Below are 12,458 nucleotides of genomic sequence, written 5' to 3' on the forward strand. Positions count from 1 at the left end.
TCCACCGGAGAAAACTCAAACTTTGAGGAGCCAAATCACCGAATTCCGTCAACAAGCTCTTGAGAGCTTATATGAGGCTTGGGAGAGGTACAAAGAGCTTCAAAGGCAATGCCCACATCATGAGCTTGATGATTGGTTTCTTGCAATAACATTTTACAATGGATGTTGTGCCGAGTCCCGAAGGATTCTTGATTCCGCCAACAATGGGCGGTTTGATCAAATTGACACCGACCTTGCTCATGCCACGATCGAATCTATGGCGGTCCATGATGCCCAATATGTCAATTCCCGAGTTGTGCCACCTAAAGGTAAAGAAGAATCCTGCAATAACTCTGCTTTGCTAGCTCAAATTGCCTTGCTTCAACAACAATTGGCGGAAAGAGATGCTAAAGATTCCATTCAACAACTCAATGTTATGTCTTCAACGAGCCAAATCATTGTTTGTGACGGTTGTGGAGGCGCGGGTCATTATGCCGCTCATTGCCGAGCCCCCATTGAAGAGGTAAATGCTTTTCAAGCCTTTAGACAAATTTCATATCCACCGGGTACATTTTCCAACACTTATAACCCAAATACAAAATTTCACCCGAACTTGTCTTACAATAGCAACAATGTGCTCAACCCTCAACCCCCACCACAACAAAATGCCTATGTTCCTCAACAACAAAAGTATATCCCTCTACCGGGTTATCAATCAACAAAGGCCCCCACAAAACAATTACCAACAAAATCCACCACAAAATGGCCAACAAAACAATCAAGGAGTTGGTAAGCTCGAGGGCATGATAATCCAAATGCAAAGGGTATTATTGCCTCAAATTCAAAAAAATGATCAAGCTCATAGTGCCGCGGTCAAGATGTTGGAACAACAAGTGGCTCAAGTAGCCGCTTCTAGCTCTCAAAGGAAGAATGGTCAACTACCTCCCCAAGGTGAGCAACCACATGAAACCGTTAATTCTGTTTCCTTGAGAAGTGGTTCAAGCTATGATGGGTCATCCATGACTTTGGATGAAGAGGTGGTTGTTAAAAAGGCTAAGCTTGGGGGAAATGACAAAAGGAAGGCTAGTGAAGAGCCTATTGTTAAAGATCGTGTGCCATTCCCTCATCGATTGTTGATGCTAAAGAGGAAGAGCAAGCTTGATGCCAAATATGTTGGGTCTCCTATGCCAAAGGAAAGTGATGAGGTGGTTGTTGAAGAAATCTCTCCTAATGCTAAGGAGAGTGATGCCGTTTCAAAGAAAGTGGATGATCCTAAGGAGAATGAGAATGAAAAAGATGTGGAGGATGCTCCTCCCAAGGAAGTTGTTCAAGTACCATTTCCCCATCGTCTAGCAAAGCACAAGGAGGAAGGTAAGTTTGCTAAATTTTTGGAAGTTTGTAAGAATTTGCAAGTCACCATCCCGTTTATGGAATTGATTACCCAAGTCCCCTCCTACGCAAAGTTTATGAAGGAAATCCTCTCAAAGAAGCGCTCCATGATCCGTCAAACAGGCGTCACCCAAGCCCAAATAAGGGAAATACTTTTCCCTTTCTCATTGAAGGACAAGGCCAAGCTTTGGATAAATAGCCTTGACCGCACCGCCATGGGAATCACCAATTGGGAGACATTGGCTCTTGCTTTTTACCAAAAGTTTTTTCCACCGGAGAAAACTCAAACTTTGAGGAGCCAAATCACCGAATTCCGTCAACAAGCTCTTGAGAGCTTATATGAGGCTTGGGAGAGGTACAAAGAGCTTCAAAGGCAATGCCCACATCATGAGCTTGATGATTGGTTTCTTGCAATAACATTCTACAATGGATGTTGTGCCGAGTCCCGAAGGATTCTTGATTCCGCCAACAATGGGCGGTTTGATCAAATTGACACCGACCTTGCTCATGCCACGATCGAATCTATGGCGGTCCATGATGCCCAATATGTCAATTCCCGAGTTGTGCCACCTAAAGGTAAAGAAGAATCCTCCAATAACTCTGCTTTGCTAGCTCAAATTGCCTTGCTTCAACAACAATTGGCGGAAAGAGATGCTAAAGATTCCATTCAACAACTCAATGTTATGTCTTCAACGAGCCAAATCATTGTTTGTGACGGTTATGGAGGCGCGGGTCATTATGCCGCTCATTGCCGAGCCCCCATTGAAGAGGTAAATGCTTTTCAAGCCTTTAGACAAATTTCATATCCACCGGGTACATTTTCCAACACTTATAACCCAAATACAAAATTTCACCCGAACTTGTCTTACAATAGCAACAATGTGCTCAACCCTCAACCCCCACCACAACAAAACGCCTATGTTCCTCAACAACAAAAGTATATCCCTCCACCGGGTTATCAATCAACAAAGGCCCCCACAAAACAATTTCCAACAAAATCCACCACAAAATGGCCAACAAAACAATCAAGGAGTTGGTAAGCTCGAGGGCATGATAATCCAAATGCAAAGGGTATTATTGCCTCAAATTCAAAAAAATGATCAAGCTCATAGTGCCGCGGTCAAGATGTTGGAACAACAAGTGGCTCAAGTAGCAGCTTCTAGCTCTCAAAGGAACAATGGTCAACTACCTCCCCAAGGTGAGCAACCACATGAAACCGTTAATTCTGTTTCCTTGAGAAGTGGTTCAAGCTATGATGGGTCATCCATGACTTTGGATGAAGAGGTGGTTGTTAAAAAGGCTAAGCTTGGGGGAAATGACAAAAGGAAGGCTAGTGAAGAGCCTATTGTTAAAGATCGTGTGTCATTCCCTCATCGATTGTTGATGCTAAAGAGGAAGAGCAAGCTTGATGCCAAATATGTTGGGTCTCCTATGCCAAAGGAAAGTGATGAGGTGGTTGTTGAAGAAATCTCTCCTAATGCTAAGGAGAGTGATGCCGTTTCAAAGAAAGTGGATGATCCTAAGGAGAATGAGAATGAAAAAGATGTGGAGGATGCTCCTCCCAAGGAAGTTGTTCAAGTACCATTTCCCCATCGTCTAGCAAAGCACAAGGAGGAAGGTAAGTTTGCTAAATTTTTGGAAGTTTGTAAGAATTTGCAAGTCACCATCCCGTTTATGGAATTGATTACCCAAGTCCCCTCCTACGCAAAGTTTATGAAGGAAATCCTCTCAAAGAAGCGCTCCATGATCCGTCAAACAGGCGTCACCCAAGCCCAAATAAGGGAAATACTTTTCCCTTTCTCATTGAAGGACAAGGCCAAGCTTTGGATAAATAGCCTTGACCGCACCGCCATGGGAATCACCAATTGGGAGACATTGGCTCTTGCTTTTTACCAAAAGTTTTTTCCACCGGAGAAAACTCAAACTTTGAGGAGCCAAATCACCGAATTCCGTCAACAAGCTCTTGAGAGCTTATATGAGGCTTGGGAGAGGTACAAAGAGCTTCAAAGGCAATGCCCACATCATGAGCTTGATGATTGGTTTCTTGCAATAACATTCTACAATGGATGTTGTGCCGAGTCCCGAAGGATTCTTGATTCCGCCAACAATGGGCGGTTTGATCAAATTGACACCGACCTTGCTCATGCCACGATCGAATCTATGGCGGTCCATGATGCCCAATATGTCAATTCCCGAGTTGTGCCACCTAAAGGTAAAGAAGAATCCTCCAATAACTCTGCTTTGCTAGCTCAAATTGCCTTGCTTCAACAACAATTGGCGGAAAGAGATGCTAAAGATTCCATTCAACAACTCAATGTTATGTCTTCAACGAGCCAAATCATTGTTTGTGACGGTTATGGAGGCGCGGGTCATTATGCCGCTCATTGCCGAGCCCCCATTGAAGAGGTAAATGCTTTTCAAGCCTTTAGACAAATTTCATATCCACCGGGTACATTTTCCAACACTTATAACCCAAATACAAAATTTCACCCGAACTTGTCTTACAATAGCAACAATGTGCTCAACCCTCAACCCCCACCACAACAAAACGCCTATGTTCCTCAACAACAAAAGTATATCCCTCCACCGGGTTATCAATCAACAAAGGCCCCCACAAAACAATTTCCAACAAAATCCACCACAAAATGGCCAACAAAACAATCAAGGAGTTGGTAAGCTCGAGGGCATGATAATCCAAATGCAAAGGGTATTATTGCCTCAAATTCAAAAAAATGATCAAGCTCATAGTGCCGCGGTCAAGATGTTGGAACAACAAGTGGCTCAAGTAGCAGCTTCTAGCTCTCAAAGGAAGAATGGTCAACTACCTCCCCAAGGTGAGCAACCACATGAAACCGTTAATTCTGTTTCCTTGAGAAGTGGTTCAAGCTATGATGGGTCATCCATGACTTTGGATGAAGAGGTGGTTGTTAAAAAGGCTAAGCTTGGGGGAAATGACAAAAGGAAGGCTAGTGAAGAGCCTATTGTTAAAGATCGTGTGTCATTCCCTCATCGATTGTTGATGCTAAAGAGGAAGAGCAAGCTTGATGCCAAATATGTTGGGTCTCCTATGCCAAAGGAAAGTGATGAGGTGGTTGTTGAAGAAATCTCTCCTAATGCTAAGGAGAGTGATGCCGTTTCAAAGAAAGTGGTTGATCCTAAGGAGAATGAGAATGAAAAAGATGTGGAGGATGCTCCTCCCAAGGAAGTTGTTCAAGTACCATTTCCCCATCGTCTAGCAAAGCACAAGGAGGAAGGTAAGTTTGCTAAATTTTTGGAAGTTTGTAAGAATTTGCAAGTCACCATCCCGTTTATGGAATTGATTACCCAAGTCCCCTCCTACGCAAAGTTTATGAAGGAAATCCTCTCAAAGAAGCGATCCTTCAATGAGGTTGAGACCATTGCTTTCACCGAAGAGTGTAGTGCACTCTTACAAAATAAGTCTCCCCCGAAACTTAAGGACCCCGGTAGCTATTATATTCCTTGAACTATAGGCACATATACAATTGATAAGGCCCTTTGCGACCTAGGTGCTAGTGTAAGTGTCATGCCCTATTCCCTTTGTGAAAAACTTAACATGGGTGCTTTAAAATGCACAAGTATTACATTGCAAATGGCGGACCGTTCTTTAAAGCGACCTCTAGGTGTCTTAGAAGATGTTCCCGTAAAAGTTGGCAAGTTTTTCATACCCGTTGACTTCCTCATACTTGATATGGCCGAGGACTTACAAACCCCAATTATATTGGGTAGGCCATTTTTACGCACCGCGGGTGCGTTAATTGATGTGAAAAATGGGAAGTTGACGTTGGAAGTAGGTGATGACCGGGTTTCTTTTAGCAAAAACAACACCATTAGAAGCCCAATGTTACAAGAGTCTTGTTATTTATTTAGCACTGTGGACTCTTCTTATGCCTCTACTACGCTTGAATCCTTACTAATGGATCCGTTGGAGGAGGAAATGGGTGTTGTTTGTTTTGTAGGTGACAAGGGCACTAATGCTAAGAGTGTCAAAAAGAAGAAAGGGAAATTTTATTTGAAAAATTTCAAATGTTTGCGGAATGCTAAAGGAGCTATGACATGGAGCTTGGTTGGTGGCGAGCTCAATGACAAAACTTGAATCAAATAGCTTCTTACGTCGTACGGGATGTTAAACCAGCGCTTCTTGGGAGGCAACCCAAGCTTTTTATTTGTTTTTATTTATTTTCTGCAATTTATTGTTTTTTGTAGATTAGTAATAAAATACTCGACTTGATAATGTTTCTCTTTGTGATTTTTAGGTGAAAATGGAGAAAAGTGAATTTGGCACGCTTCTCCATGCAAGAACCACGTTCGGGGACGTGGTTTTCGAAAAACGAGAAGGAGTTCAAACAAATGCGGAAAAGAGTAAAAAATCTGAAGAGGAGGTCGACCCCGATCGGGGTTGGGTGGCCCGATCGGGGTCGTCGTTCTGTGACTTCTTGGCCTTTGTTCTATACGGGTAAAAAAAAAACAGAAGAGGGTAGATTTCTTTCTATCATTCAAACATACCCGACGGTACTCATTTCCTCCTTTTTCTCTCGTTTCTTCACATTTCTTCACTAAAGTCACAAAGAAGCATCTACATCCCCCCGAATTCATGCTAGCTTAGGGGAGATTAGCAAGTCGAGTAAGTCTTTAATTGCTTTGCATATTAGTTTAGATCTTGCAACCCATTAAACATTATCTCTAGTCCTTCCTGTTTTGTGCTTTGAGCCATTTTTATGGTTTGATTGGGTGATTTGAATAGTTGGCACATTGAGGACAATGTGATGTTTAGCTTGGGGGGAGATATTGCATTTGCATATAGTATAGTTTGCATGTAGTGTAGAAATTTTGAAAATTTTTGAGAGAAATTTTTGCTTTGTGCTTGCTTGTAGCCTTCTTTCCTCTTTGCTTGTCCTAATAATGGCTTGTTGCTAATGATTTATTCTTTCATGTTGGGATATTAGCTACATGGGGATGTCTTGACATAGTAGGTGGGAGATGGAGAATGAACCAAATAGGCTTGATCTTGAATTGTGGCAAGCTACAAAATTGATAAGGTAGAGCCACTCTTTGACCGACGCATCCATATCCGGTCTCTCTTAGATGAGTGTAGGTCTCCTTATGATGTGTGTTACATCAAAACGCACAAGTATGGTTCTCATGTCATCTCTAGGTAAGCATGCATTCATTTGTTATAGCATTTTGGAGCCATTCACATGATTATAATTGCCTTTTTGACCCCTTCACAAACAATTTTCCCTAGCTACATTATAACTTGCCTACTTTGTTGAGCTAGTAGCTTGTTTGGTCTTGTTTGGGTGCTCAATTGGGATTTGTTTCAAAGTTTGAATATCATGTGAGCTTGGTCTTAATGCTCTTGAAAAAGAAACGAGAAACGAGAAAAAAATGAAAGAAAAAGAAAGTGAAAAAGAAAAAAAAATGATGAAAAAATGAGATGGAAAAAAGATGAAAAAATGAATGAATGAGAAAAAGCATGAAAGAAGAGAAGTATGAATTGAAAAGAAAAGAAAAAGGAGAAGAAGAAAAGATGTGAGAAATTCTCAAGCATTATTCATACATTTTGGAGAATTTTCTTATGATTTGAATTACAAAATTGGGTTAGAATTAGGATTGAGCATCCTTACATTTGGTTGTTGCTAGCTTGACTTAGCTCCACATTACCATAATTCATTTGTTCCACCTTCTTATCCATTACATATCGCCTTCTTCCTACTCATTTGGCTTCTTTATCATGCTTGCATTTGATTGTTTTGGCTTATTAGTTTTGATTGATTACCATATTAGATTGCGGGCACATTATTATAAGTCGAGGATAGTTGAGTGTTTATTCACAAAATTGTCCTTTCACATAAAAAGAGTTTGAGTGTCCCGTGAGAGTCCATAAGTCGAAAGATCATGCAAGAGCTTAAAGGTTCATTCAAAGTTTTCTATGCTACGCCGTCGTGTAAAACTCATCCATGTCTTGCTTTATTCCTTGCCCATGTTGTTTCGGGTTTTTAAATCATTATGCTTAGCTTGTTTGGATATTGCAATTGTTGGGATTTGGTTTCTTGCTTAGGGACAAGTAAGGGTTTAGCTTGGGGGAGATTGATAAGTGCATATTTTATATACTTTCATCCCTTATATTAGCTCCATTTTATTTGTTAATTAGCACTTATTATAGTGTCATAAGCTAATATTTGTTGTTCTAGTGTATTTGCTTGTCTTAACATGTTTTTGTAGCAATCTAAGCATTTAGAGGTTTTTTCCTATCATTTTATACACTGAGTTTATTAAGCTAAACAAGACAAAGCGTTGGACTAAGCATGGAGCATTGGATTGGGTTTTGCATGAAAAAATTGATGGATTAGTATGAACAATGCAAAAGTTGCCAACAAACAAAGTCAAAGCCCAAATGTTCAAGTCCAAGTCAAGGTGGAAAGCATAAAATTCCAACATGCTTAGGATGCCTTTTGGGAGCTCTAAAGATGTTAGATGAAGCATTTACCCGGGTGCATTAAGGGTCATTAATCATGCACATTGGATTCCTCACGCAATTAAGTGAGGAATTAAGAGAAAATGCCCGGATAACCACGACCCCGATCGGGGCCATGCAACCCCGATCGGGGCCATAGTCATCTTCAATGCTTACGTTTCTTCTTCCTCTCCTATAAATAGGAGAGGTGTTCCAAAGCTTTGGGCATCCAATTTCACGTCCCATTTCCATCTTAGAATAGCCTCAAGCTTTATAATTCTCTCATTAGTTTTCATATTTTGTTTTCAATATTGTTAAAGCATTTGGTTCTTAAACATTGGGTTATTTTATACATTCAAGCATTTGGTTACAATTTGTTCTTCTATACAAGTTATTCTCTATTAAGGTATTCTTATTTCTAGGTTCCAATTTACATTACTAATTTAGTTACCACATAGTTTACAATTAAGTACTTCATTTTACATTAGCAATATTCCTTTTACATGTTATACTATCAAATCCATATAAATCATACAACCATGTTTAGCATTTCTTATAATTTAGTTTGCAATTTACATTTTAGTATGAGTAGCTAATTCTCTTGGTCTAAGGGCTAGGGGAGCCATGCAATAATCAAATATGTAACATGATAAAATAAGTTAATAATAATATTGTTCATATTGCTTCTATCACATGCTTGTGCCACAATGTTTAATCTTTGTTTAGGGCCCTATTCAATTGATTAAGTTTGTTTATTCGTTCTATAAGTCGAGAGGCACGGAATTGAATTAGACTAAGCATGCATAGTAGGACGACCTAGCCATGGACGAGAGTTTCTCTAGGACCCGGTCTATGGTTGATGCTAATATTGTAAGATGGGTATCTTTAAGCCTAAGCAATTGACAATGTTGTTAGTACCAAGTTTATCATGATCATATGTTTATCTTTGCATGTGTGACCCGAACCCCTTAGACTCTCTTTTATTATATAATTTTACATCATTATTATTATCATTCATCAAACAACCAAACCAAACCAAATCGTAATCGACCTTGATAAAAATCTACCCATAGCAATTCACGAAGTAATTCCCGTTTCCTTGTGTTCGACCCCTATTGCTACATTAACTTGTTGTTTAGGGAATTTATCTTTGCATAGGTACGCGATAAGCCTATCACCTAGAGACTGTATTTTAATTAGGATTGTTGATGATATCATAAAACATACGCCAACAGTTAGCATTCATTTACTTATACCGTATTTTAATTAGGATTGTTGACGAGATCATAAAACATACGCCAACAGTTAGCATTCGTTTACATATGTTGTAACATTTTGGTCATATTTTGGATTCGCTTTTTTATAGGAAAAGAGAAAAAAGGCTCAAAACGCACGGAAGCATAATGTACATGTACATCCACATTATTTGGGAAAAGTAGGGTATGTAGGCAAGCAATATAAATGGTATGTAGAAGAACTTAAGAAAGAGACAGAGAATCAACCATCTTAGTGAACGGGGTTATGCTTGGATCAAAGCACATACCCCGCCAACTACTGCTGAGCCTCCATCAGAATTGCAAAAAGTTATTGATGAATATGTAAGTTCATTCTAAACAAATTAATATTTTTTTCTTATCACTTCAGTAAATATGTTAGTGTGTGTATTATTATTGCATTGTACCATTTTTCCTTCATAACAAGGCATTTGGAAGGAAAAGGAGGAAAAAGGGGATTTTTTTCCTTCTAGATTTGAAGATGCGTTGGTGAAAGCATTAGGGAAACCAGAGCACTTAGGGAGAATGAGAGGAGTCGGCGGCTCTGTTGGTCTCCAAATTTATTTTGGAAAACAACCGAGTCGAGATAATCGTGGAAAGCGGTATAAAGATGATGACATCAAGTTACTTATTGAGAAGGCGAAGAGTGAAGCTATGAAGCAAATGAATACACTGATGGAAAAGAACATAGCTGAAGCTATGAGAAATGGTGGGAAAATGTTATTATCTATTGCTACTTTGGAGGATTTGCCCAAAGAATCATTCTCCTGATAAACATGATAATAGTAGTTGTCATTCAACTCATCTAAGTGACCCATTCATCGAATTAAAGGTAAGTTATCGTCAAAAACTATTTATACAAAAACCATTTAAATAGTAGTAGAATTTGTTTATTACTGAATTTTTGTGCTTCAACCCAGCAATCTGAATTAGAACACATAACATACTCGACTTAGAAACTAGAGGTTTTAGACTGTGAATTGATAGGCATCAGATATGATACAACTGACAAACTAACCAACTAACAAACTCACAAACTTTCAGACTGTGAATTTTTGTTCTGTGTCAGTATACTGACCAACTAACCAACTGACAAACTGGATTATTTTACCTGATCTTTTAATACAAATATTTTGATTTTTAACTGTATTATGACAATGTCTTAGGAGAGAGTTCCTTGTCGACTTGCTATCATTGAAGACGGAGAAGTGAAGGTTGCTGCTCAGGGGAGGGTTTCACCATGGGTTAAAGGCAAAAATGTACACAACACACCATTGACCATGCAGAACGCCCGTGTGTCCATCGATAAAGTTATTAAAGCTGGCGCACTACTTCCATGTCCATGGAATGGATTTAGTAAGGTTGGAGAAGTGGAAGGGAAGTTTGCACAATGGCCGAAAACCTTGATTTGTTAGGTGAAGATGAGGTAACTTGATTTTCGTCTATAACATTTAGACTAATGTCATACTTAGTAAGAAACCTAACATTACCCTCATCAAATAAATATTTCAAATATTGTTATTTTTATTAGGCCAATAAAGGAGAGAAGATTCAAAAGAGAAAAGTCAAGTCCAAAGATACAAAAGAATCCGACAATAAGGTTCAAAAGAAGGTAGTTAAGTTCAATTATATTTATTTATAGATTCTGATGCTAAGTGATACATGCATTTTATATAGTCCTTTTAGAACTTTTTATGCACGTATTTCTATGCTATTATCGTAGTTTTATGCTACGAAATGCGCCGAATATGCTACTTTGGTTTGTTTTGTCTTATTTGCAGGAATGAACCAGAAAGTAGTGAAATCGAGCCTTTTACCGTCCATTTAGCATGCATTTGGAGGAAGAGTGAATTTGGAGCGGGAATATAGCTATTTTGAGATGCGCAAAGAAGAAAGATAGCTAGGCGAGCAAAGGAAGAACTTCAATTTGATAGTGCCTACTTTGAAGAATAAAATCCTATTTTTCTTATAAATAGGAAGGGGAGACGTCATTTAGAACTCTCTTCTCTCTCTTGTCAACTGTTTTACTGCTGGATATTATTTTCTCTCTCTTTTTTGGATCTCTTCCACTGTAACATTCTCTTTCCCTTTTCTCTCATTTTATTTAATGTTTATTTCTTTCCCCTTTGCTTTTGTTCTTACTTTTATTATGTCTAGCTAATTTCTCTGCTAGGATTAGGTGATTCAATGGATGAATGTTAATTGCTAATTAGTTTATAGATTGGTCGTTGTTGCTTTAGTTTTTGTTGTTAATCATTGCCCTTAGTTGTATCTAGCTGATTGAATCGATGCAATTAGCCTTTTAATTTTGGTAAGCCTTGACCTACACCGAAAGGTTGGAAGGGGTGAGACCCGCAGTGAACAATATGATGCTTTAGTGAGGGCGAAAGTTAAGCTAATAGCATTTTAGGGCGAATTGAGACCAAAAGGAGATATTCATTACCCCTTAGACCGACACATCGACTGATCTGTGACCTTAACTGCGATTGACTGACGTTCATTGATGACCCGAAATCCTAGTCCTCTCTCCCTTGCTTGTTAATTCCTCTCATTTCTATTTGTCTTTCTTTATCTAATTTAGTTTAGTCAAACAACTCAAAACCCCCAACTTGTGACTTAGACAGACCGAATAGACAAGTAGATAGTGACCGCCTCCCTGTGGAGATCGACCCTACTTACCACTAACTTCTGTTAGTAGTAGCTAGGTATTTATTTTTGGTACCTGACGACGGTATCACTAAGGTTAGATCAATTGCAAGGTAATATTTTGGCACTTTTATTTACTCTTTTTATGTTATCATAGGCAACATCCCTTGAAAAGGATAAGGGGGGACAACATAGACGTGAAGAAGACGATAGAGCTCCTCTTAGTGTAGAGGAAGTTAAAGCCTTGAATTATCATTGTCAGATCTTAGAAGAGAAGTTGTGCTCCTTGTCGACCACTGCATGCATCAAAATTATGATTGATGCCTCAATATTTAATTACCAAGAGAATAATGATATTAAATGCTATTTGACCGTCGTTGAAATTAGGCAGATGTTCCGATATTTATGGCTACATGTTGTTATGCTTCAAGCTTGGGAAATGTATGTATATATAAACCTATTTCATTTATTGGTGTTTTGTTCACTAATCGTTTGGTTACTAATTTCCTCACGGTTTTATGATGCAAATTGTAGTTTCTTGTATCAGTGTGCAACTACAATCGAAACTACTAAATTAGTTGTATATTTGTGCCCCGTGAAACTTGTGGAGTACATGCATAATCCAAAACAATGTGAAGCGTATATTGCATATGCAATGAAAATTCAAGAAGACAAGAAATATATCATGGGAGAAT

General features: G+C 38.9%; 3 non-coding genes across 3 annotated transcripts; all 3 read right to left on the minus strand.

Moving 5' to 3' along the window:
* Positions 1-19: 19 nt before the first annotated feature.
* LOC141634981 (small nucleolar RNA R71) lies at positions 20-126 on the minus strand. The gene has a single exon (XR_012539694.1). It is a non-coding gene; the product is annotated as a small nucleolar RNA R71 (small nucleolar RNA).
* Positions 127-1,655: 1,529 nt separating this feature from the next.
* LOC141634982 (small nucleolar RNA R71) lies at positions 1,656-1,762 on the minus strand. The gene has a single exon (XR_012539695.1). It is a non-coding gene; the product is annotated as a small nucleolar RNA R71 (small nucleolar RNA).
* Positions 1,763-3,291: 1,529 nt separating this feature from the next.
* On the minus strand, positions 3,292-3,398 carry LOC141634983 (small nucleolar RNA R71). Its single transcript, XR_012539696.1, has one exon. It is a non-coding gene; the product is annotated as a small nucleolar RNA R71 (small nucleolar RNA).
* Positions 3,399-12,458: the final 9,060 nt, after the last annotated feature.

The sequence above is a fragment of the Silene latifolia genome, chromosome Y (assembly GCF_048544455.1).
Source record: "Silene latifolia isolate original U9 population chromosome Y, ASM4854445v1, whole genome shotgun sequence".
NCBI classification, from domain to species: Eukaryota; Viridiplantae; Streptophyta; class Magnoliopsida; order Caryophyllales; family Caryophyllaceae; genus Silene; species Silene latifolia.